General features: G+C 41.2%; 1 long non-coding RNA gene across 1 annotated transcript; it reads left to right on the top strand.

The window, feature by feature from the left end:
• Nucleotides 1-162: 162 nt before the first annotated feature.
• Nucleotides 163-26,637, top strand: LOC142425996 (uncharacterized). The gene is made up of 3 exons (XR_012779713.1): nucleotides 163-484; nucleotides 24,933-25,067; nucleotides 25,232-26,637. It is a non-coding gene; the product is annotated as an uncharacterized LOC142425996 (long non-coding RNA).
• The last annotated feature ends 32 nt before the right edge of the window (nucleotides 26,638-26,669 follow it).

Raw genomic sequence — 26,669 nt, 5'->3', positions numbered from 1 at the left:
TTTTATTACTTCCAAAATAAGTTTTATAGGTCTTTTAAAAAAGTTTTATTGTTCTGATTACTTCCAAAATAAGTAGCCTATAAATTTATGATGCTTTTAGCATAGATTTTAATCTTCATTTGCATTTATTTTTATCTTCATTTGCCTCCAGGAGATCGCCAGTGAAATGTCCTCTCAACTAAGGCTTTGGAGGCCGAAAGGACAGTGCTTCCTCCTCGAAGGGCATGCTCGCTCACTGCCTAGAGCCACCATCGTCTCTGGGTCTTAGAGTTTCCTCTGTGGTGTCTACGTACTCCTTCCCCGCTTGGCATCCAGCAGTTAATTGCCAAGTCTTGGCAATTCTCTGCAATGCCTTTTGAATTTTGACCAGCTGAACAATACATTGCAGCTGCTCTTTATTTTCTCTTTATTTATATACAGGCGGTCCTTGGGTTACAAATGAAATCAGTTCCTGTGTGTTTACGTTTTTACGTGGACTTTGTAGGTGAGTAGGAATAGGTTCATATAGTTCTTATTTATCTTTACTTTAGTACAAGAGGTCCTTGAAGTGAGTGGGTTATGTGTTGGAGAGGTCTCTGGTTCAAAGCAGCTTCTTCCTGGGAAAAATTCTGCTTCCTTAAAGATTTAGTGTCAGAAATCCTAAGGAATAGCGGTACTTTGTCTTAGAGGGTCACTATGAGTCAGAATCCACTCGGCAGCAGTGAATTTTAATGTAAGAGAAGACTCAGAAACTTTTAAATAATTTAAAACTCTCTCTCTCTCTCTCTCTCTATATATATATATATATATATAAAGTAAAAACTGTTGTATCAAATTTGTTTCAAGTAAGGGCTGGTTTCAAAGTAAGAGCAAAATTAAAGAGAAAATAAGTATTGCTCATAAATTTGACATTCATAACCTGGGGGTTGCTTCTATATTATAAAACCAAACCCATTGCCTTCAAGACCACTGACTCATAGTGACAGTAGGATACAGCAGAAATGTCCCTTATGTTTTCCAAGACTATAATTTTTTTCACTAAATAAACCCCAACACATTTTATTGTGAATTGGTTAGGATTTACAGAGAAAATCTTTTTTTTCATTCAACTATTCATACACGTGTGTCATTGATTACAATCTGCGAAATGTAACATCATTTATTTCACTTATTCCTATGTTTCTCATTTCCATTCCACCTTTATAAGTCTATACACTCTTGGAGGCGGCATTAAATTTTTTTTAAATTATTTTATTTTTTTATTAACAAATCTTTTTATTGGGGCTCATACAACTCTTATCACAATCCGTACCGACATCAATTGAGCAAAGCACCCTTATACATTCGTTGCACTCGTCATTCTCAAAATTCACCTTCCACTTGGATTCCTGGAATTAGCTTGGTTTCCCTTTTTTTCCTCCTTCCCCCTCCCTCCCTGCTTCCCCCTTCCCCCTGGTCCCTTGATAGTTTATAAATAATTATTATATCTTATCTTACACTCCCTGGCATCTCCCCTCACCCACCTCCCCATTGCCCATCTCCCAGTGAGGAGGTTACACATAGATCTCCAAGATCCGTTCTCCCTTTCTACACCCCCTTCCATCCTGGTGTCGCCACTCCTGCCGCGGGTGTTGAGGGGTATGTCTGTCCTAGATTCCCTGTGTTTCCAGATCCCTACTGCACTGCTGTACATCCTCTGGTATAACCAGGTCCTCAAGGTAGAATTGGGGTCATGATAATTGGGAGGGGAGGAAGCGTTCAGGAACTAGAGGAAGGTTTTGAGGTTCCTTGTTGCTACACTAAACGCTGAGTGACTCATCTCCTCCCCAATACCCCTCTGGAAGGGATGTCCAGCTGTCTACAGATGGGCATTGGGTCCCCATCATGCACTCCCCCTCATTCATGGTGATGTGATTCTTACCACCACCCCCGCCTTTGTTGTTTGAGACCTGGTCTCCTTTGCCCTTCACGATCACCTATGTTGGTGTGCTGCTTCCGTGTGGGCTTTGTTGCTTCTGGGCTAGATGGCCACTTGTTTGCTTTCAAGCCTTTAAGTCCCCAGACACTATATCTCTCAGTAGCCGGGCACCATCAGCCTTCTTCACCACACTTGCTTATGCACACTTTGGTCTTCAGCGATTATGTGAGGAAGGTGATCACACAATGATTGCTTTTGTTCCTTGGTGTCTTCTACATGGTCCATTCAACACCTTGTATTCGCTTAGGCCGTGTGCTTCTTCTCTGTGGGCTTTGTTGCTTCTGAGCTAGATGGCCGCTTGTTTGCCTTCAAGCCTTTAAGACCCCAGACGCTATATCTTTTTGATAGCTGGGCACCATCAGCTTTCTTCACCACGTTTGCTTACATACACGTCTGTCTTCAGTGATCATGTCAGGAAGGTGGGTATCCTGCATTGACTGTTTAGCAGGGCGAGGTGCTATTGTATTGGGGGAGTATGCACGAGGAGGCCCAATGTCCATCTGCTACCCTACTACTGAACCTATAAATATATGCACATAGGTCTATTGCCCCCATAATCATAAATATATTTACATATGTACATGTCTGTGTTTAGGCTTCTCTGTATACACTTTGCCTCCTCCTCCTTTCCTCTATTTCCTTTTGTGGAGGCGGCATTTTTATCTCTCTAACATGTCCTCAAATTAATGCTGCACGGTTGTATTTACACTCCATCAAAACGCCAGTTTTAGCATTTGTAAAGGAAGCTGACTGCAACATCTTTCTACTGTGAAGCTGTTGGTAGGTTTGAACTGCGGACCTTTGCGTTAGCAGTTGAAGGCTGAACCAGTTCACTGTTGGAGGTCCTGTAGTTATATATGGTATTATCTTTTCCTAAGACATTATTATGTTTTCCTGCTTTGACTTAATCTGGAGAGGGATAAATTTTTTAAAATGTTTCCTAATTGTCCTTAAATGTCAACTGAGAAGCAACCGCCAATAGAAACTCTGGCTCCTTTATATTTAATATTTATCCAAATAATATCACTTCATCACACCATGTTACAGTTGTGCATTTTACTACTTTTTCCTTTCCACCTGTTAGATTGTAAGCTCCTGTGGTTCTTGAACACCATTATATCTCTAGCACTGAGCATAATGCCTGCCACATAGATGTGTTCGATAAATATTTCTCAAATAAATGACTTTCTATTGTTATTACTTGAAACATTTTATTATGCTTTAGTGGCAAACAATTTCTGGATCTCAAACATTATAAGTTTGTTTTTTGTTGATGCTGCATGTGTCTCCAATGCTTTGGAGCACTGCGTTCTATGTCATCACGGCTCCAGGATTCAAGCTGATTGAAGCCATCATTTGGAATACTGTCTGTCACTGTAACAGAGGACGATGAGAGCATAGTGAATCCTGTAGCGACTCTTCTGCAGAGAAATGACACCTGCCACTTCGACTCAGATTTCATTGGTCAGAGAAAGGCCATGGCCTCATGAGGTCCGGATCAGAGAGGATTTCAACACTATCACAATCTGGGCGGCTCATAGAAAGAGAAATGTATGGCCTCTCAGTTCTGGAGGCTAGTAGTCCAAGTTCTGGGGGTCTGCAAGGCTATGTTCTTTTGAAGGCTCCAGGGGAAAATCCTTTCTAATCTGTCTTAACGTCTGGTAGTCCCATACATTGCTTGGTGTACAAATGCATCGGCTCATGGAACTATTTGTTTCTCTGTGTCTCTTTCACTCTTTTATAGCAAAACTCTGCGATTAGATTGGGATGTACCCTACTTCAGCATGGCATAACGTAAACCAACAGCATATCCAAAGACCCTACTGTCACGTAAGACCTCATTCACAGGCACCAGGGCATCACATTTCTTCTTATCTTCTTGGAGGACACAATTCAATCCATGAAACCTACCACGGCCAGAAGGGCAGAGAGCTAGACTTATTTGCCAACAGCACCAATGACTTCTACAAACTCCCATATTGGTTCATGGTGCATTGTTGCAGTTACCATCTGTTGTTTGTAGTTCCATGGTTTTTTACCACCATTACCTTATGGTAGTTGGAATGTGCTAAAATACTAATTTTGAAAGTGTTTTTTGTTATATTTAACCTGTATTTTATGACTTTTCAGACATATTAGATAGCCCTCTAAATTCAAATTATGGAAAATATATTTCAGTTTTCTCTCCTATTTTGAATCCCATTTTTTCAGGGCTGTATCATCTAATTCTTATAGCTTATGATCTTATCATCAGCTCCAATTATTATATACTGTGATCGATAACTTTTTTGGCTCTCTATTCTCTAATTTGTACATGGGAAAAATATCGTAGACTCTGTCTCTTTGTGTCTGTTTATATCTATCTATCTATCTATCTATCATCATCTATTTACCTATCTCACTGCTATTGAGTTAATTCTAACGCAGTGTAACCCTATAAGACAGAGTAGAGCAGCTTTATTGGAATTCTGAAACTATAAAATCTTTACAGGTGCACATAACTCAAATTTCTCCAATTAGTGAATCACCGACCTTGTATGCAGCCCAATGTTTAACCCATAGCACTGCCGGGGCTCACTTGTGCTCTCTCACTCTCTTTCCATACATACATATGTATAATTAATGACTATGAAATTTATGGATTTATGTTTTATTTGTTTGGTATGTGTGTTAGTCTGGGTCAACAAGGGAAAAAATCCGAGGACACACATATGTGTGTAAGAGAGAGCTTTATATTAAAGAGCAATTGCATATTGAGAAAACATCCCAGCCCAGTTGAGATCAAGTCCATAAGTGTGATATTAGCCCATATATCTGATATTAATCCATAAATTCCTTTATACTCACACAGAACATACAATGATGCCATTATGCAGGAAGATCATATACCAGTGGGTGGAATGTCTTGTGAATCCAATGTCAGTGGAAGCATCTCAGAACTGGCTCTTCTAGCTCTCTGAGTGCATCTCTTCAACAGGAAGGTGAAACAGAGAGAGAGAGAGAGAGAGAGAGAGAGAGAGAGAGAGAGAGAGAGAGAGAGAGAGAGAGAGAGAGACTGACTCTGCATGGCTTGCCAACAGAAAGACAGAGAGGAAGTCCCAGAATCCTCATGAGAAGGCCATGCCCACAAAGAAGCATCACCAGGCTGTGACCTGATTGATAGGCTGGACTCGTCCCTTACACTTATTTATCAAATTGACATGAAATTATGTAACTACCACTGTATGTAAATCCGTGGTTGTTGGTTTATTAGTAGTAATTGCTTCATTCTATTGGTATAAGTCTTTATAAGAGATATTCAGGTTTATGATCTCAAACATGTACTAGATTCTCTGTCAAAATACACCTTATTTGAAAGTAGATGACTGATTCTTCTGAAAGGAGCTGCTTGAAAATGTGATGGTTATCCTATATAAGTTATGGACCAACGAACCCAGGGTGAAAAAACAGCTTATCTGATAATATATGCATTTAAAATTACAGTAAAAAAGAGAAGAAAATATTTATACAAAGTGAAATTTTGCAAAAAGTATTTGCCATATAAAGCAGAATAAGGATCTCTGTAACTATTTTACAGAGAGATCCCATAAACTACTAGGAAGAGATGTGCTCAATTAGCAAAATAGGCTAAGGACGTAAACATGCAGTACAAGCACACAAACATACACACAGACACACATGCCTGCAGGCACACAACCAGTGAACCTAGGAAAAGATGCTACAAAGTGATGATGAGACTAAACAGACAAGGAAGAAGGACTGGCAATTTGGCAGCATCATGATCTGTTGAGTTGAAATAAAATGTCAGCAACATACGTGGTGAATATAAACTATGTGGTTCTCATGGGATGGCTCTCACAGGAATGAGATGGAAAACACTAGCAGAAAGAGATGACAGAGAAGCCTGATGTCATCAGTTAATACAAGGCCAGGGCAGACTGTGGCAAAGACCACCAATTTTCCATATGCACGTGCAAGTTGAAGTTGAAAAAAATTAAAACAAATCCAAAAATACCGAAGTGTGAATTTAGAAACCATCTCAAGAATAGATTTGATACATTGAACACTAATGACATGAACAGTTAACTTGTGGAATGACATCAAGGACATAATACAGGAAGAAAGTAAAATGCTATTTTGAAATATAGGAAAAAGGAGAAAATGAAAGTCAGAAGACATTATGAAACTTACTGTCAGATGAAGCAGTTAAAGTGAAGGGCAGAAATGCTGAAGGAAAGAGCAGATGAGAAAACTTTGAGTGGAGGCTCAGGAAGATAGAGCAAATTAGTATAACAAAAAGTGCAAAGGCTTGAAGTCATAACAAATAGGGAAGAAGAAACTTGACATTTATTAAGCTGAAAGAACTGAAGAAAAAATACATGCCTTGACTTTCCCTGTTATCTGATCATCTGGGCAAAACGTTGATGCCAGGAAATCCTGGAGACAGATCCTTGGCTCACTTCCTGGAAAAGATCCATATGGGTACCAATTTCAAAGAAAGGTGAAATCTAGCATTCTCACAAAATGCTCAAATTATCGAACACTATTGTTAATGTCACATGCAAGTAAACTTTTGCTGAAGATCTTCCAACAACAGTTACAGCAGTACATTGACTGGACCTGCCAGTTTCCAGCAGTCCATTGACTGGACTGACAGTTTCCAGCATACATTGACTGGACTGACAGTTTCCAGCATACATTGACTGGACTGACAGTTTCCAGCAGTACATTGACTGGACTGACCAGTTTCCAGCATACATTGACTGGGAACTAGCCGGTTCAGGCTGGCTTCAGAAGACAATCTGGACAAAGGGGCATCACAAACACGTTAATCTTTGCTGAAAGCAGAGAAATCCCAGAAAGACGTGTACTTCTGTCTTACTGACTGTGCCAAGTGGATCATAACAAACTAGGAGTTGTCTCGGCAGGAATGGTAATTCCAGAACACTTCGTTGTGCTCATATGGACCTTGACATGGATCAAGACAGATCAAGAGGCAGTTGGGCAAACAGAAGAAGGGGATATTTCATGGTTCAAAATTAGGAAGGCAGGGTTGCATCCTCTCATCACACCTATTTCATCTGTTATGGAGTGGATCATCAGAGAAGCTACTTTATATGAAGAGGGCTCCTGCATCAGAATTGGACGGAGGTTCTCATAACTGGTCCTATGTCTGAGCCCATTATTGTGGTCACTGTGTCGATCCATCTTGTCAAGGGTCTTCCTCTTCTTTTGTTGCGAAGCTTGATGTCCTTTTCCAGGGATTGGTGTCAACTTGATGCATGTCCACAGCATGTGAAACAAAGTCTCACCATCCATGTTGGCTGCCTTTCTCCCAAGACAGATTTCTTTGTCCTTTCAGCAATCCGTGGCACTTTCAATATTTTTCATCAGCACCACAATGGAAATGCATTGATTCTTTTTTTATTTTCTTTATTCAGTGTTCAGCTTTCACATACACATGAGGCATTGAAAATACCTTGGCTGGGATCAGACGCACCTTAGTTCTCAACGTAACATCCTTGCTTTTCAACACTTAAAGAGGTCTTGTACAGCAGATTTACAGAGTCAATGTACACAAATAACGTGTCTATGTTCAATCATTTCTGAAAAACAAAACTTCAGAACTTGATAGAATACATATTCTGATATTTCAATAAATAGATGGAACTATAACTTTTCACTCATATCTAACAAGATATTTGGAGAATCATATTTGTACTCATTTTAAAGAAAGGTGATCCCATAGAATATGTCAATTTTTTAGCAATAAAATTAATATAACATACAACTAAGATTGTGCTGAAAGTAATTTAAACACGGCTGCAGAGATCTTTCAGATATTCATGCTGGATTCAGAGGGGACATGGAATAATGGATTTCATTTTGGATAATGGATGGGTCATGGATGAAATCAGAGAATATAAATGTGGTAGTTATATAATTTCATGCTAACTTAATAAATAGGATGAAGGGGTGGAGTTTTGGTTATCAATCAGGTCACAACCTGAGGATGCCTCCTTGTGGGTGTGGCCTTCTCATGAGGATACTAGATGTGGGCCGCACATTCTGTCCCGCATGGAGCCACGCTGATGTCATCTAAAGCCCTTGAGATATGTCCACCACCATTGGACCCACAGGACTTTCCATCCACCGACTGATGATTGTCCTGCATTCAACAGCATTGTATGTGCTACCTGAGTCTAAAGAGGAATTTGTGGACTAGTATCAGACATATGGGCAATATTGGAATTATAAATCTGCTGGGCTAGGATGTTTTCTCAAAATACAATTGCTCTTTGATATAAAGCTCTCTCTCTTTTAAAAAAAATTAAATCATTTTATTGGTGGCTCATACAACTCTTATCACAATCCATATATACATCCATTGTGTCAAGCACACTTATACATTTGTTGCCCTCATCATTCTGAAAATATTTGCTTTCCATTTGAGCCCTTGGTATCAGCTCCCCCTTTCCCCCTCCTCCCTGCCCCCTCCTTCATGAACCCTTGATAATTGATAAATTATTATTATTTTATCATATCTTACACTGCCCGATGTCCCCCTTCACCCACTTTACTGTTGTCCATCCCCCAGGGAGGAGGTTATATGTAGATATAAAGCTCTCTTTTACACACATGAGTGTTTCTGGGTTTGTATTTCTAGTCAACCCGGCCTAACACAACAAGAAGGATGCTTATTTGTATTTTAGTGACTATGCAAAGGAATTTGCCTGCGTGGATCATAAAAATTATGGAGAACACTGTGAAAATTGGTAATTTCAGAAAACTTAATTGTACTCCTGCAGAACCTGTACAGAGACTGGAGACAGTCATTTGAATAGGACAAGGGAACCTTGAGTGCTTTAAAATCAGGAAAGGTTTGCATCAGAATTATGTCCTTTCATTTTAAATTAATTAATTATTTAAAATAATTTTATTGGGGGCTCTTACAGCTCTCATCACAATCCATACATCCATTCATTGTGCGAAGCACAGTTGTACATTTGTTGCCATCATCATTCTCAAAATATTGTCTTTCTACTTGAGCCCTTGGAATCAGCTCATTTCCCCCCCATCCCTACCCTCCTTCCCTCATGAACCCTTGATAATTTATAATTTTTTTTCCTTTCTTACACCAACCATTGTCTATCTTCACCCACTATTCTGCTGTTCCTCCCCCTGGGAGGAGGTTATATGTTGATCATTGTGATTAGTTCCCCCATTCTCCCATACCCTCCTGGTATGGCTACTCTCATCATTGGACCTGAGGGGTTTATCTATCCTGGATTCCGTGTTGTAAACTCTTATATTGCTTTGGGCACTTTGTGAAAGGTCCCTTTAAAGAGTCAAAAAGCCAATTTTGAGTCATTATGTGTGCCTGGCCCACATCATGGTATTTTCAGTCATCTGATATGCACGTGAAAACTGGATAATGAATAAGTGAGACTGAATAAGAGCTGATGTGTTGGAATAGTATTTGAAGATAAGGCATGAACTTTACAGAGCACCAACAAATATCTCTTTGAAGAAATACAGCCCGGCTACTCTGTGGGAGCTAGAAGAGTGAGACTTATACAGTTTGTGCATCTCATCAGGAAGGGCTGGAGACTGGAGTCCTTAAAGAATGACATTATATATGGTAAAGTAGAAGATCATATGAAAAGTGGAAGATCCTCAATGAGGTCAACTGACACAGTGTCTGCACCAATAGATTTAAAGATGGCGACCATTGTGAGGACGGCACAGGACGAGGCAGTGATTTGTTCTATTGCACACAGGGTTGCCATGACTTGGCAGCATCCAAGCACAACAGCAATATCCTAATAATAGGTCATTGTATGCATACAGTAAAAGAATAAGGATCTTTAAAAAATGACAGCTAAGATTTATTGAGTGCGTACTATATTCCAAACATGATTTCAAGTCTTCTCTTAAAGGTGGACTGGTAAATATCAGTAAAGTAAGATATCCAGGTCATTGAATCTACTTGGCGACACTTTGAGATAAGTTCTCTTATTATTTCCATTTTACAGATGAGGAAATTGAGGCACAAAGAGTTTGAATAACTTGCCCATGGTCACACAGCTAACCCATGTTGGAACTGGGATTTCAATCTTGGCAGTCTGATTTCAGTCTGTCTTCATACTGTTAAGTAAAAGGAGACTATCTTTTTTTTTTCTGATAAAAAAGGAATCCACTTGGACAAAGAGAGGCCATTCTGTAAGAAATAGTTCAATAGCGGTAGATTCTATAATAGTATATGAAAGGAGAAATATTCTCATATTGATAAAAGGAAGAAAAGAAAAACCCTGTGAGGATTTCAGAGCATCTTAACCACCTGACCCCAGCAGACACTTCTGAGAGCTGCATGGAATTGGATTTATAGTCGACAGGAATCAAACTGTCTGTCTTATCTGATGTTTCTTGAATATGCCCTCAGACTCCTTTCTATTATTCATTGGTAGATCTAGCTCTTGAACTCTGAAAATTCCACTGATACCATTTGAGCCCTGAGAAAAGATAGTTATTATTTTAAGTTATAGCTTCCCACTGTTTGTAGACATTACGTGCTTTGCTTTACAAAAGAATCATTCTGTTTGCCTAAGGAACAAGACAGTTTAAAAATAGCTTGTGTTTTGATTAAAAAAGTCTTTGTATAAAGATACCTGAAAGTGAGAGAGAAAATATAGAAACCTCTGTAATACAAGCTAGGTGACAGTCTTTGATCGCACTTGGGGTGGGGGAAACAATTTGGTTTGTATAAAACTGTGTGTAGACAAGAAAAAAAGGGGTGGGTAAGTTAATTCTAATGTAATTGTGATAACCCCAGATATGTTGGGGTTCTATTCCCTGGGAGTAGAAGCAATAGTATTACTACTAGGAAAAGAATGTTGAATCCAAAATTTCAGATCATATTATAGTTTTTATTGGCATCAGCTATGTGTAATAAAACCCAAAGATGATTGCATGGAAGTTCACTTGCTCTTGTGTATCATCAAGTGGATTCAGATTTATAGTGACCCGTTATCACAGAGGAGAGCGGCCCTCAGCGGGGGCCTAGACTGTAGTTTTTACAGGAGCGGATTGTTAGGCTTTTTTCTCCTGCAGAGTCACCAGTGAGTTTGAACCACCGACCTTTCTGTTAGCAGCTAAGCACTGTTCCACCTTGTATCCTTAAATCTAATCTAGATTTTTAAAAGATCCGAGTACCCTCTGATTGTAACAAAAACACAAAAATTGGAGGACAACAATTCCCTTCTGTCGATCCTAAAATGGATTGAGACAGCATCGTGTTAATCCAAGTCTGAAACAAAATCTGCTTCAAAACCTTTCTATGGACAGATCACATTATCAAAAACTGTGTGGTTGGAAGTTTCAGTTTATTTTTTTCCTTAATATGGGCTAGGGATAGACTCTTCGGTGACTCTTCGCCCTGACAGCATGAGGAACAGTGGTGCACCGTGTCCCAGCTGTAGGAGCCAAGGGTTACCCAGGGCCTTTTATTTCAATATTAATGCACCATTGAGAAAAAGGCCTGACTTTCTAGCTTTTTATATTGCTCAATCATTTCTTTTTTACTTCTTGCTTCAGTGAGCACAGTAGGTGGTTTTGCTCAGGAATCTTTTTTTTTTAACAGTTCTATTTTATGCTTAGCGTCTGGAGAAATCTGCAGTCAATGCATGTTTCCCAATTCCTTCAAAAATGCTCTAATTTTAATTCTTAGGGAGGGAATGCTAAAAGGGAAACTAATTTATGATTGAAAAGTGAGAGAATATTTCAACAGTAGCAAGTAAAGGGAAATATTTCTTACAGCGTCAATGACTTAAAACTAGTGGTATGAATTTCCAGTTGGGCCAGTTGTCCAAAGAGATGGTCATAAGCCAATAATAGCTGGCTTGTTTGAAAACTAGGATTATCTTGTTGAATATTTCTGGTAACCGATTATTTGGGCTTGGCTCATATTTAACTTGTTAGTCTGCCCTCTGTGTTAAGAATGCTCCATCTTAAAAGTCGTGTGGTTGGAAATACTCGGAAGTTTCACCTTAAATTTTTTTAAGCTATATTTTTTTAGTGAACTTTTGCTGCTGTAACACAAAAACCATGAGGGTGTGGCTTTAGAAAGGGTAACGAATCTCAGTTTGGAGGCTAAATGTTTCAACCAGGAATTTGGTCATGTAGATCCCGTCTTGTGTCCAGCCTCAGCTGTACCGTGGGACTCAACAATGTTCCTACAGCATTTGTCTTCCCCCTCCTACCCCTCTCCGTCCTGTGTGTATTCTACTCTTTGTACAACCCAGGCGTCCTTGTGGCAATATAGAGGTTACAGCGAGTGGGAATTGACTCATGGTCCTGAGTTTTTGTTTGTTTGTTTACAATTCAGTAGTGATTAGGGTTAGGTATCACCTTCTCTGATTTGACCTCAAGTGATTGTATTACATTATGTTTCATTATGGGAGATAATTATATTAAATTCTACTAGGATACATCTACTGGTATATTGTGCTGCCCAATTTGTTCCCATGTACATGTACCCTCGAGCAAAACACTGCCTAGTTCTACAATAGGCTCAAAATTGTTGCTGTGTTTGAGACCACTGTGGCCGCTCCTCTCAATTCATTTCATTTAGGATCTTCCTCTTTGTGTCTGAACACCTGCTTTAACAAGCATGATACCTTTTCCAGGGACAGTCCCCCCTCCTAACATGTCCAAAATGTGGGAGATGAAGTCTGGCCATCCTCACTTCTAAGGACAATTCTGGTTGTGTTTCTTCCAACATGGATTTGTTCCTTCTTCTGGTAGTCCATTGTTCAATAGTCTTCCCCAATACTAGGTTTCAAATGCCTCAATTCTTTTTTCCAAGCAGAACTAGTTTTGTTTTTTAAAAATAATTTTATTGAGGGCTCGTACAATTCTTAACACAATCCATATATACATCCATTGTGTCGAGCAAATTTGTACATTTGTTGCCACCATCATTCTCAAAACATTTGCTTTCTACTTGTGCCCTTAATAACAGCTCCTCATTTTCCACCCTCCCTCCCCACTTCCCCTACCCTCATGAACCCTTCATAATTCATGAATTATTATTAATTTGTCATATCTTACACTGTCCGATGTCTCCTTTAACCCACTTTCAGTTGTCCATCCCCCAGGGAGGAGGTCACATGTAGATCCTTGTAATTGGTTCCCTCTTGCTACGCCGGTTTCCCTCCACCCTCCCAGTATCACCACTCTCACCACTGGTCCTGAAGGGTCATCTGTCCTGGATTCCAGTGTTTCCAGTTCCTATCTGTACCAATGTACATCCTCTGGTCTAGCCAGATTTGTAAGGTAGCATTTGGATCATGATAGTGAGGCGGGGGTGGGGGGTGAGGGGGGGAAGGAAGCATTTAAGAACTAGAAGAAAGTTATGTGTTTCATTGTTGCTACTCTGTACCCTGACTGGCTCAGCTCCTCCCCATAACCCTTCAGTAAGGGGGTGTCCAGTTGCCTACAGATGGGCTTTGAGTCTCCACTCTGCATTCACCCTCATTTACAATGATATGATTTTTTTGTTCTTTAATGTCTGTTACTTGGTCCCTTCTATACCTCATGGTCACACAGGGTGGTGTTTTTCCATATGGGCTTTATTGCTTCTGAGCTAGATGGCTGCTTGTTTATCTGCAAGCCTTTAAGACCTCAGATGCTATATCTCTTGATGGCCGGGCACCATCAGCTTTCTTCACCACATTTGCTTATGCACACATTTGTCTTCAGCGATTGTATTGGGAAGGTGTGCATCATGGAATGCCAATTTAATAGAACAACGTGTTCTTGCATTAAGTACTTGAGTGAGGGTCCAATGTCCATCTGCTGCCTTAATACTAAAGCTATAAATATATGCACGTAGATCTATTTCCCCACCATCCTATATAAATATATTTACATGCCTGTATTTAGACCTCCATAAATACCCTTTGTCTCCTAGTTCTTTCCTCTATTTCCTTTTACTTTTCTCTTGTCCCACTATCATGCTCAGCCTTCATTTAGGTTTCAGTAATTTCTCTCGGTTACATTGCCCTTGCTGAATCCCTATCAGGCCTCTCACAACCTCCTTGGATCACTTGTTGCTCCCCTGTCCCTGGGTTGGCCAATACCACCTCCTTACCCCCGCCTCCCCCTTCTCCCGTGTCCCCCCCCCCCCCGGAACAATTGGTCCCATTGTTTTCTCCTCCAGACTGTTCATCCAGCCTATCTTATCTAGATAGATCTGTAGAAATAATAATATGCACCAAAAAACAAGGCATAACAAGACAGGCGACAAATGAGAACACAGCGAGGACAACAAAAAAGAAAACCAATTACCCATAGAAGAATAAATTAATTAAAAGAAAAAAATGTGAAAAAGAAAGAAAAACCTGTAAGTAGATCAAGATCTGGTTTTTGATCTCTAGGCTTGTCCTTCAGTCAGGTCCGAGGGGGTACCATGCTTTGGCCCCAGAGTCTGTCCTTTGTACTCTCTTGGGGGCTCCCTGCTCTGCTCCCACAGTTGCTCTGCAGCACACCTTTAGTGGTTTGCCTTGGTGTCGTGGGGTCATCCAGACCAGCCCCAACACTGATTCTCCAGTGTTTTCTCCTGTAGGGCCATGGGTCAGTGAGGGATGTCATGTCTCCTAGTGGGATCAGCCATATGGTCCACTCTGTGCGTTTGCTGTTCAGAGCAGGGATATTGTCCTCCAGACCTGGTAGGCCAGGATGTGCTCCACTCTCTTTTCCTCCCCTTTCATTTGCTCCCATGTGCTCTGATCAGACATGTCCCTCTCCACTAGCTGCAGTTTCAGTGCCTTCCTTTAAAGTAAATTCTTCTGTGGAAAGGAGCAGTTGTCCATGTAGGTGGCATGGGGGCCGAGCCCTCATGCCTTTCCACTGGCTCCCCACTCCGTGTCGGCACACAGCATTTGCATTGGAACACTGGATTTAAATCTGGTCCCTCTTTCCCTGTGGAGACACAAACAATACCTTAATACCTTCCCCTTGGGTGGGTCAGTGTCCTATTCCCCCGCCACATATCTCTTCCCTCCCCCCTTTCCTCCTGTGTTAGACAGGGTTCTTGAGAAATAAAACCAGATTGCTGATAATTATATATATGTATATATTTATAAAGATATATATGTATATATAACACAATAAATGAGCTGTTAAATTATAAACAGATAGATAGATATATAATACAAGAAATGAACAATTAAATTATAAAGCAGTACAAATGGTGCAGTGCAACTCACTCCTGTGAGAGAGTTGTGAGACACTGGCAGTCCTTCAAGTCTTGAGGGCCGCCAGGTAGTCCTCTGTAGAGAGAAAGCTAGGCAACAAACAGCAAGGCAGGTCACCAACTGTCAGTCCCCAGCTCCAGAGATGTAAATTTCAATCATGTGATCATAAAGGGACCTCAACTTAGAGCGACACAGTCCACAGGCAAGGCGTCCCACAGGTAGTGTAGCCTGTAAATTGAGGCACAGAACAAGCAAGGCAGCCACACACTGGTCCGATGATCAAAGAGCAAGAGACAAGAATGGTGAGGCTCACCGAGCCATTTATCTCTCTGCCCTTCAATTAATCCCACTTGTGTTTATCGGCCAGGTTGGCACAATAAACTAACTATTTCACCTCCCTTCCCCCACCCCCTCTTTAGTTGGCTACCATATGTACCCCTGAATTTGGCCTGGCCCCTGCCATACTACCTGGACCTCACCCCTGGAGTGTTTGTATACAGAAGCTTTTTCCGTGTCCCTTTTGCATTTTTTCTTTTCTTTTTAATAAACTTACTTCAGTGGACTCATGTTGTACTTACCCTTTTGTGCCTGGCTTACTTCATGTAGCATAATTTCCTCCAGTTCTTTCCATGCGGCGATATGCTTCATGCATTCATCACTGCTTTTTAATGATGCATAGTACTCCATTGTATGTATATACCACAGTTTTTTAATCCATTTGTCTGTTGATGGAAATTTGGGTTGTTTCCAACGCCTTGCAATTGTGAACTGTGCCACTATGAACATTGGAGCACAGATGTCTGGGTGTGGTTTGTTTCTTGCCTCTTCTGGGTATATGCCCAGTAGGGGGATTGCTGGGTCGTATGGTAGCTCAATTTCCATCTGCTTGAGAAATCACCAAATCGATTTCCATAGTGGCTGCACATACCTATAGGTCCACCAGCAGTGGATAAGCGTTCCTATCTCACTACAGCCACTCCCAAACATGTTGCTTTATGTTTTTTTGAATTGAGCTATCTTTGAGGGTTTTAGGTGGTATCTCATAGTTGTTTTGATTTGCAGTTCTCTTATGGCTAATGATCGGGAACATTTTCTCGTATGTTTATTGGCCAATCAGATTTCTGCCCCTGTGAAACTTCTGTTCAGGTGTTTTTCCCACCTCCTCAGTGGGAAATTAGCTTTTCTCTTATTGTAAGCTTATGAAGTGTTGTAGGTTTTAGTAATAAGGCCTTTGTCTGATGTGTCATTGCTAAAGATGTTTTCCCAGTCCGTGGGCTCTCTTTTTACTCTCTTGGTGAATTCTGTTGATGTACACAGGTGTCTTATATTCAGTATATTCTACTTGTCTATTTTTCACTCCTCTGTTTTTGTATGCTTCCCTATTTTTGATAGCCTACGTATTCCCTGTGCCAAGGTTCTCAGGTTTGTCCCAATTTCCTCATGAATGGCCCTAATTGTTTTATCTCATGGTCTTTGGTTCACCTTGAGTTTATTCTTCATTTTTCTGCAGGTAGATCTCTATTTTATCCAGGACCACTTATTGAAGAGAACATCTGCTTCCCATGTGATATTACGGAGGCCCTTATCAGTGTTTGATTTATAAATTTCGCAGGTCTCTCATTAGGTGCATATTTGTTTATTATGCTCACTGGTTCTTGGTCTATTGTTCTCTTGAGCATTATATAGTACCCCTCCTTGTCTCTTGTTTGACCTGTATCTTAAGGTCAGTTTGGTCAGATATTAAGATCGCACCCCCTGCTATTTTTGAATTACCATTTGCTTGGTATATTTTTCTCCAGCCATTAATTCTCAACCTGTTTTGTCTGCAAGCATGAGATGAGTCTCATGGAGACAGCAGATCTATGGGTTATGTTTCCTGAGCCAGTCTGTAGCCTATGCCTTTTAATGCCTGAGTTTAGGCCATTTATATTCAGCGTTATTATATCCATCTGTGAACTCTGTGATGTCATCTTGTACCTTTTGTGTTGGACATTTTTCTATCTACCTTTCTTATCCACTTGTGTTGTGTGTGTGGTTTATGTTTGCCTTCTTTCCACTATTGAGCTGATGCTATCCTGGGGGTTGTTTCCTCTTTGTCACCCTGTGGGTGGAGTTGTTCTATGTGATGGCCTCTTATTTGCCCTTGGTGAGTGTTGATCTTCTGCCCATACTGGATTGGCAAGGATCTTTTGTAGGGCTGGGTTCCTTTTTATGTATTCTTTGAGGTTATCCTTGTCTTGGAAGACTCTTACTTCTCCATCTATCTTAATGATAATTTGGCTGGGTAAAGTATTCTTGGGTTTGTGTTGTTTTCCTTCAATTTGTGGAATATGTTACTCCATTCCCTCCTTTACTACATCATTTCTGCTGATAGGTCTTAACATATTCTTATTGGGGTACCTTTATACATGAGTCTTTACTTTTCCCTAGCTGCTTTTATGATCTTCTCCTTTTCCTCATAATTGGATAGTTTGACAATTATGTGTCTTGCTGACTTATTCTTGGGATTTTGTCTGGCTGGTGTTCTTTGTCTGGCTGGTGTCTGGCTGGTGTTCTTTCTCTTGAATGGTTGCCTGATTTTCATTTATTAAGCTGGGGAAGTTTTCCTCTAAGAATTCCCTTGCTATTTTCACTGTTGACTTCTTTGTTGTGTCTTGTTCTGGTAGTCCAATTATTCTAATATTGTTTCTTTTCTCTCAAGTTTTCTTCAGCTATTTTGATAACCTATTTGACTGATTTTCCCATTTGCTAAGGTCTGCTTAGTTAGCCTCTAGGTCACTGGTGCAATTACCTGCCTCCTCAAGTCTATTGGCAAGGTCTGTCAATGTGTCCCTGGATTTTGTTATTTCATCCCTTAACTTTTGTATTTCCCTTTGGTGCATTGCCTTCATCTCCTCTGTCATTTCACCTTTTTCTGCATTGCTTCCTTCATATCTTTTATGACTTCAAGCAACATTTTGAAAATTTATTTTTGAGTCAGGTCAATATCTGCTTCTTCTATGCTCATCATTAGGTTCATGACTTCTTCTGGAACGGTCTTCTGTTTCTCCTGCTTTTTCGTTGAAGCTATTAGAAATGGTTGCTGTTTACGTGTTTTTTTAGAGGATCCTGGAGCCATCTTCCTGAGTAGAAGAGCCCTGGGCTCTCTCTTGGGGGATTCGTATGAGCACTTCTATGAACCACCTGCCAGTAGCTGTACTGAGGGGTCCGGCTATCACTATATCTTCCTGTGGTTTCACTCTTATCCTAGCCATCCAGTATTCCATTACTTGGAATGTGTGTTGGATATTCCTAGTTGGCTTGTTGTGGGCCCACGAGGGCGTCACTTCCCTGGCCGATCTCTAAGTAGGTTTCACTGTTCTTGGAGTACCTCGGCTGGCCTTTTGTGTTTTCCTCTGCAACTGTAGTGCTGATGAGGGCATGTGCGTATACCCTCCTTGGTGTAGAGCTCTAGCTGGCAGGGGAATTGCCATAAACAGAGAGATTGCCTTGGAGGTTGGGTGGATGTTCCTGCAGTAGCACAGAGCCCCACCAGTGGTGGTCAGGCATTTCCCCAAGTCACTTGTAGGGCCTCAGGGTTTAGGCTGGCGATGCCTCCACTTTTTGTATGGGAGAACCCCCTGCTGCTTGGTGTGTGGAAGAGGACTGGCTTGAAATCCCAAGCTGCTTGCCAAGCCAATAAATGTGGGTGGGAAGTCCCCCAGTTGGGCCTTCAGAGTTGTCCTAGGCAGAGGGGAGTGGCCTGAAGGCCGCTAGTGACTTGTGACAGGAAAGATATTGAAAGGAGAGGAAAAAGAGAAAGAGGAAGACACAGACTGGAACAACAATGCCAAGCAAATTGACACCCACTCTCACACACACACAATTAAAATGCAAAGAGTAAACAAAAGTGAAAACAGTAAAACAAAAGAAAGAAGGAAAAGGAAAGAACAAAAAAATAAAATGCTTCCTTCCCCCACTATCACGATCCCAAGTCTACCTTGCAAATCTGGCTAGACCAGAGGATGTACATAGGTACAGATAGCAACTGGACATGCAGGGAATCCAGGACAGATGACTCCTTCAGGACCAGTGGTGAGAGTGGCGATCCCTGGGGGGTGGAGAGAATGTGGGGTAGAAAGGGGGAACTGATTACAAAAATCTACATATAGCCTCCTCCCTGGGGGAGGGACAGCAGAGGAGAAGGTGGGGGAGACATTGGACAGTGTAATATATGACAAAATAATAATAATTTGTGAATTATGAAGGGTTCATGAGGTAGGGAGCAGTGGGGAGGGAGAGGAAAATGAGCAGTAGATATTAAGGACTCAAGTAGAAGGTAAATGTTTTGAGAATGATGATGGCAACACATGTACATATGTGCTTGACACAATGGATGTATGTATGGATTGTGATAAGAATTGTATGAGCCCCCAATGAAATGATTTTTTAAAAAGGACAAAAAAGGAGAACTGAATCTTCTCAGGCTGTGGTAGGAAATAGAGAAGAGCTAGAAGAAGAGGAGAAAAGAAGAAAACATGAAAGAAGAACAGAAAGAAAGAAAAGAAGATAAAAGGAAGGAGAAGGGGAGAGAATTTTAAAAATAGATAAAATAGTTAACCCTGTGCTGTGCTGTGTGTAGCACTGACTCGTCTTGTGTGTAGCACTGTCTTAGGTACCAGGCTGCCCACTGGGAGGACAGTGTTGCCCTAGGCAGAGTGTAGGGGTCTGGGAATCAGCCGTGGCCTGTGAAAGGAATGAGAGGGAGAATAAAGAGTCATACCAGCAGAGAGCGAAGCGAAGAGAACAAAGACAGAATGTGGAAAGAAAGAAAAAGAGAATAAAGAGACAGAAGGGGGAAAAACTCAACTGTGTTCACTAATATTAGCTGTGATGATAAAGATGGAGGAGAGAGAGAAGGAGGAAATAAAGAATAAAGAGATAGCTGATCCCTGATTGCTTGAATGTGGGGCCAGAGGTGTTTGGACCCTTCCCCACAATGGCAGGTTCGTGTGCCCTTTTAGTGCAGGGACCCAGTGGTGCTAGGCAGAATTGCCCTAGTTAACGAGATCGCCTTAGAAGTCTGACAGAGGTTCCTCAGCAGCACAGCACAGTGTAGATGTGTGTCCCAGCTGCCTTGTGTGGTGTATAGCACTCCCACAGAGGGCAGGCTGGAGTTCCTCCTGGTATTTGGGTTGATTTTCCCTAAGTGGAGGGTAGTGGCCTGGAAGCCAGTAGTGGCATATGATAGGAGAGAGTAGGAGAGAAGAGGAGAAAGTGGGAAAAAGGAAAAAGATGGAAAAGGAAGAGAGGAAAAAAAAACCAACACAAACCTGAGCTCGTTGAGACTGACTGTGGTGGGAAAGACAGAAGACCTAGTGAACAGAGAAGAAATAGAGTAGTAGGTGACGAGGTAGCTGAGACTTGATCACCTGTCCATGAGACTAGAGGAGTTCCAACTCTTCTTCAAGGTGTCTGGGTGGTGTACCCGTTTGAGGCAGGGATTACTGTGTGGGATTACTTCAAAGGCAAGATCGCACCCATGGCCAGGTGTCAGTTGAGTGCTGGAGTTCGCTGGTGTACCTGCTTTGTGCTGTATGTAGCACTGCAGTATGGGCTGGGGGGCGGGGGTCTGGGGTATTCCCACAGCCCCATCTAGGGCCCCAGGACAGGCAGGCCTCCCTAGCTATGTGTAGAATCACTGAAAGGGAAGCTGGGCTTATTGTCCTATCTAGTTTGCTGGTGCTTACTAGATCAGAGGATTTTATTATTTATTTATTTTATCCCACTGGCCAACTAGAATAAAATCAAATTAAATGTATCCCACAATAATCTCTGGGCTGTAGCTCCAATCTGTTTGAAGCTGACACTTGGCTACAGTGGGTGTTTGTTATTAAAACCCTGTAGCTGAGTTCTGGCATTCCTTAGCTAGGTTTCTTCTTATGCTGATTTATGTTAAGGGCCTCCCACTTGGAGCTAAGCAATGAGACTTGGGTTTGAGTTTTAAACCAATAGTATATATTTCACCCTTTTAAAAAATTATGCTTGTAATTTACTTCAATTTGGGGGCTGTCAGGCTGAACCCCAGAGGGGGAGATCCAGGTTATCAGGGGGGTTGTTTCCTTCTCGGCCAATTGGAACTAAATTTGCTCCCAGGACTCCCGACTTTACGCCTGTTTTCTCCCACACCACAATCTACCTGAGGTAAAAATCTGCTTTTTCTTCTACTCTAAATTATGGCTACCCGCCACCACCACTCCCCAGACTGTGAACTCAAGGCAGCCAATCGCATGGAGAGCTCTGGCATGGAGTTCTCCTCTATCTGGGATTCTGACCCCTTTAGGGGTTCAGCCTGGAGAAATCGCTGCTCCCAGCAAGGGTGCAGTTGGTGCCCGCAGGCTTGCTAATGTTAGAGTGCTTTAAAGCGTTCTTGGTTTGCTTTGTGAGTGGGAATCACACACACAATAAAGGGGTTCAGGAGAGACCCTAGTACCCTAGTTCTAATTTCAGCACTCCACCTCCCTGTTTCCTTCACCTTAGCTCCCAATTTTCTGGTCTGGCGGCAGGAGCTCTGGATGCGTGAGTCCTATTGGGTCGCCATTTTTCCTGGTCCTCAAGCCTTGAGTTTCAATGATAAAAGATTCTAAGGGCAAAATATTGAATGATGCAAGAAGCATAAAAAGAAGATAGAATACACAGGTTCACTGGACCAAAAAGAACTACTGGATATTCCACCATTTCAAGAGGTAGCATATGAGCAAGAACCAATAGTGCTGAAGGAAGAAGTTATAGTTTCATTGAAAGCATTAGCCAAAAGCAAGGCTCTAGGAATTGATGTAACACCCATTGAAATGTTTCAAGAAACTGATGAACACTGATGGTACATGCTTATCTATGCCAAGACTTTTGGAAGACGACTACCTGACCAACTGATTGGAAGCGATATATTTTTGTACCCATTCCAAAGAAAGGTAACCCAACAGAATGCTCAAATTGTAGAACAATATCTTTAACATCACATGCAAGCAAAATTTGCTTTACATCATCCAGCAATGGTTGTAGCAGCACATTGGCAGGGAGCTGCCACAATGGAGTGGAGTTCCCTTTGGGCATTTATAAGCAGTCCTGAAAGAGTTTTGTAATATTGTCCAAGCAAGACATGGCTGGGCAGAGGCTATCCTGACTGAAGAACTGGGTCTTGAGCATTTTTGATCCTGCATTGTCACCTAGTCACTCCCCTAGTTGTCATGAGCATTGTATGTGAGTTTCTGGGTGGACATTACAATGAATTATGGCACTCAGCTGAGAAGCAGAGGGTGCTGTGGGAGAGACTGTTCATATCAGAATTGATAAGGAAGTTTGGAGGATGGACTTCAACCTCACAGGAATCAGCCATGTAGTGGTGCTGATGTTGAGTCTCCTCTTCTCACCTTGTGAATTCAAATAAAGCCAGGTGCTTCCTTCTCATCCCCTCCTCCCACCATTTTTATAGGTCATCATAGTATGTTCAGTTTCAGGCTGGACAAGTGTCTTGGAGGTTCCAAAATGTTTTTTAAAAATGCTTTTGAATTTTTTTCCCTCGCCACTCTTTAGGACTATTGATTGTGATCCTACTTGGAAGAGTTGGTCGTGGTAGCTGGGCATCATCTGGTTGTTCCAGTCTCCAGAAAGTGGAGTCCTTTGAACTAATGGTTTCTTTGAGTCTTTGATTTTCTTCATTCTACTTTGCCTCATATATGGACCCTTTCAAGCTTTTAAGCTCCCAGTCTCTGCTTGTCAGAGTAGGATAGAGACCATTGTCTTTGTGCACTCTGTTATGCCAGTTTACCTAGATAGTCCCCAACACTAGTCCGGAGTCCCCAAGCTCATGGAGTCATTTCTTCCAGGTGTTTGGTAATGGCTAATTTTTTTCACTATTTTTCACCTTTATGCTTTAAAATATCCTTGGATATATTTAGAGCACACACACACATATATGTACAAATATCTTTTGTTAAACCTATAGATATACTGTGGGGTAAGTTCCCATTTGCCTTCCCACATCTGTTTGGCTTATATGTCTCTCTATGTGTCTATTTGTAGTTGTTTACCATTTCAGGATTGTGTTTAAAATACTATTTATCTTTGTTGTCTTTTACTTTTGTGCACCTCTCAATGGTTATCTTTGCCATTGGTCATGTTGTGTTTTCCTCCCTCTAATTGTGTATTGCCTTTGCCTTCCCTCTGTTAAAGTGCATCTGTTCTCTAGCTAGTGATTTATCTTCTTTTCTTTTCACATTTGTGCTAGTCATCAGAGAGTTTCGTTTTCCATTTGGACTTTTTATTGACTTTCAGAATAGTGGTCTCATACAATATTTGTTCTTTTGATAATTCACTCACTTTAAACTAATTCATACAAAGATGTCCCTAGGTGGAACAAATGCTTGATTACTATTGGAAAGGTTTGAGACTGCCTGGTAGCATAGTGATTACATATTAGGAGTTGAACCACAAGGTCATCAGTTCAAAACCAGCAGCTGTTCCATGGGAGAAATATGGGGATTTCTACTCCCGTAAAGATCTACAATCTCAGAAACGTACCAAGGCAGTTCTACCTTGTTCTATAGGGTCACTGTGAGCCACTATCAGTTCAAGGACAGAAAATGAGAAGCATTTTAAAAGAAAGCCTGGGTGATCTATTGAAAAATCAACCATTGAAATTCCATGAAGCACAGTTCAGTTCTACTTCGATACACAAGCCAAAATCATCTTGATGACAACTGGAGGCTCTCTTCTTAGTAACAAGCTTCAGTAAAACTCATATCAACCTCTGAACTCCTCTGTACATTAATCCAGGTTGCAGGAAGATTAGTATCCCTGCAAGACATTAAGTTGAAGTTCTTGAAGGGAAAACACTCACAGGCTTGATTAGAAAATGGAGATTACCTCTCAAACCAGAAGAAATAATCTGAAGCAGAGGAAACTTGCTTTACATTCATAGCTCCACCTCGATTCCTTTCCCCACTGTGTGGATTCCTTTCTGGTTTTTCTCCATTTAATACCCTGAACTGATTCTTTTTAAAACTCTCAATTAAAGCCCAATTTTAGAAAATATTTGATTTCAATTACTTGTATCTTAGTTGAGAATGAACGTAATTTACTGTGCCATCATTCCCAAGTGTATGTACACTTCAGCATTATCACTAACGGTGGAGTGAAAGGATTAAAAAAATCCTGTATGGGAATACTTTCAAGCTTCATAGATGGGTTGAAATTTAGGGGTTTGAGACAACGGATTTATGTTAATTTTCCTAAAATCATACAAATATTTTGGCTGCCCAAATTTTCTTGCAAATTGCTCTGCACGTTCTGTATCCTTACATAAACAACTTTTATAATGAAACCTACCTAAGGAGTCTCTGAAAAAATGTTTTTCAAACATCACACTAATGTGTCCCCGGTATCAAAGGAGAGTGAGTATATACAGCACTGGATCTGAAGGTGTGGCTTTGAGGAGCAGCACTAAGGGGTAATAAGATTTCTGTGGGAAATGGTTTTTACTGTCTTTTATAGACTTAAGATCAATTTGATCCTAAAAATCAATGAGGCTAGAAAATCACTGTGAAAGTCTTATTCATACAGGGCAATAATGATAGCATAGTACTAATCTGCAGAATAACTAATTCCCTCTGATGACACATAATAAATGTGTTCCAAGCAGACCTTTTCATGTACTGCATGACTATCATTTATTGTTTCAGGGTCACTTCAATACTACAGCATATTATAAATGAAGCTGTCCCATACAATACAGACTGAAGCAGAAAGAAGAACAGGAACTCTAAATTCATCACTGGAATCGACCCATGAGGATATCCTTCTTAACTAGGCATTCTGTAAGTACACAATTTAATCTTTCATTTTGATATACAGTCAAGGTTTCTGAACAGAGATGCATATAATTTCTACAAAGTCACCTTCATGCAAATGGAAATGTTGGATAAAAGTGGAAACGCCTGTTTCTTAATCATAGTTTCTTCATTTTCCTGATAATCTACAGGGGACAACACCGGAGACACAGTGTGGTAATTGCACCCGATCTGATCGCACCACACTGAGGCAAAACACTAAGGGGGTGCAACAGAACAGCAAGGGAATGGAGCAGCGAGGTCCCCAGGGAATGCTGAAGATGGACTTTGGGGCTAGGGTGTGGTGCCCCAACAGACTGGACTGGAAAACACTCCTAAAAGCCAACAAACTATCCTTGAACTAACTACAAGCCTTTTTTCTTGTTGTGTTTTTATTTTTGTCATTGGTTTGTTGTCGTTGTTTTGTTGTATATTGTTGATTGGTTTTGCTCTGTTTTGTTTTTGTGCATGTTATTATCTCCGCAGGTCTGTCTAAATAAAATAGGCTGGATGAACAATCTGGAGGAGAAAACAATGTGACCAACAGTTCCGGGGGAGACAAGAAAGAGGGGGATGTGGAGGGGAAAGGAAGTAGTGTTAACAAACCCAGGGACAAGGGAGCAACAAGTGATCCAAATCAGTGGTGAGGTGGGTGTGGGGAGCCCGGTAGGGCATGATCAAGGGTAATGTAACAAAGCAGAATTGTTGAAGCCCTGGTGGGGTTTGAGCGTGATATTGGGACAGGAGGAAAGTCAAGAGAAATTGAGGAAAGAACTGGAAGACAAATGGCATTTATAGAGGTCTAGATAAAGATATGTACAGATGAAAATATATTTATATATGACAATGGGGAAATAGATATATTTATAGGTTTAGTATTAAGGTAGCAGAGGGACATTGGGCCTCCACTCAAATACTCCCTCAAGGCAAGAATAGCTTCTTCTATTAAATTGGCATTCTATGATGCTCACTTTCCAGACACAACCGCTGAATTCAAAGCAGGTGAATAAGCAAATGTGGTGAAGAAAGCTAATGGTGCCCGACTATCAAAAGAGATAGCATCTGGGGTCTTAAAAGCTTGAAGGTAAACAAGTGGCCATCTAGCTCAGAAGCAACAAAGCCCACATGGAAGAAGCACACCAGCCTGTGTGATCATGAGGTGCCAAAGGGATCAGCTATCAGGCATTATCAGAACAAAAAATCTTACCATAGTGAGTGAGCGGGGGAGTGCGGAGTGGAGACCCAAAGCCCATTTGTAGGCCACTGGAGAACCCCTTGCAGAGGGGTCTTGGGGAGGAGATGAGTCAGTCAGGGTGCGATGTAGCAACGATGAAAAAATACAAATTTCCTCTAGTTCCTAAATGCTTCCTCCGCCCGCTGCCCACTATCATGATCCAAATTCTACTTTGCAAGCGTGACTAAACCAGAGGATGTACACTGTTACAGATGAGAACTGGAAACATAGGGAATCCAGGGTGGATGATCCCTTTAGGGCCAGTGGTGTGAGTTGTGATACTGGGAGGGTAGAGGGAGGGTGAGTTGGAAAGGGGGAATCAATTACAAGGATATACATGTGACCTCCTCCCTGGG

Source organism: Tenrec ecaudatus, chromosome 14 (assembly GCF_050624435.1).
Source record: "Tenrec ecaudatus isolate mTenEca1 chromosome 14, mTenEca1.hap1, whole genome shotgun sequence".
In the NCBI taxonomy this organism is placed as follows: Eukaryota; Metazoa; Chordata; class Mammalia; order Afrosoricida; family Tenrecidae; genus Tenrec; species Tenrec ecaudatus.
This window is presented reverse-complemented; position numbering and strand designations above follow the sequence as displayed.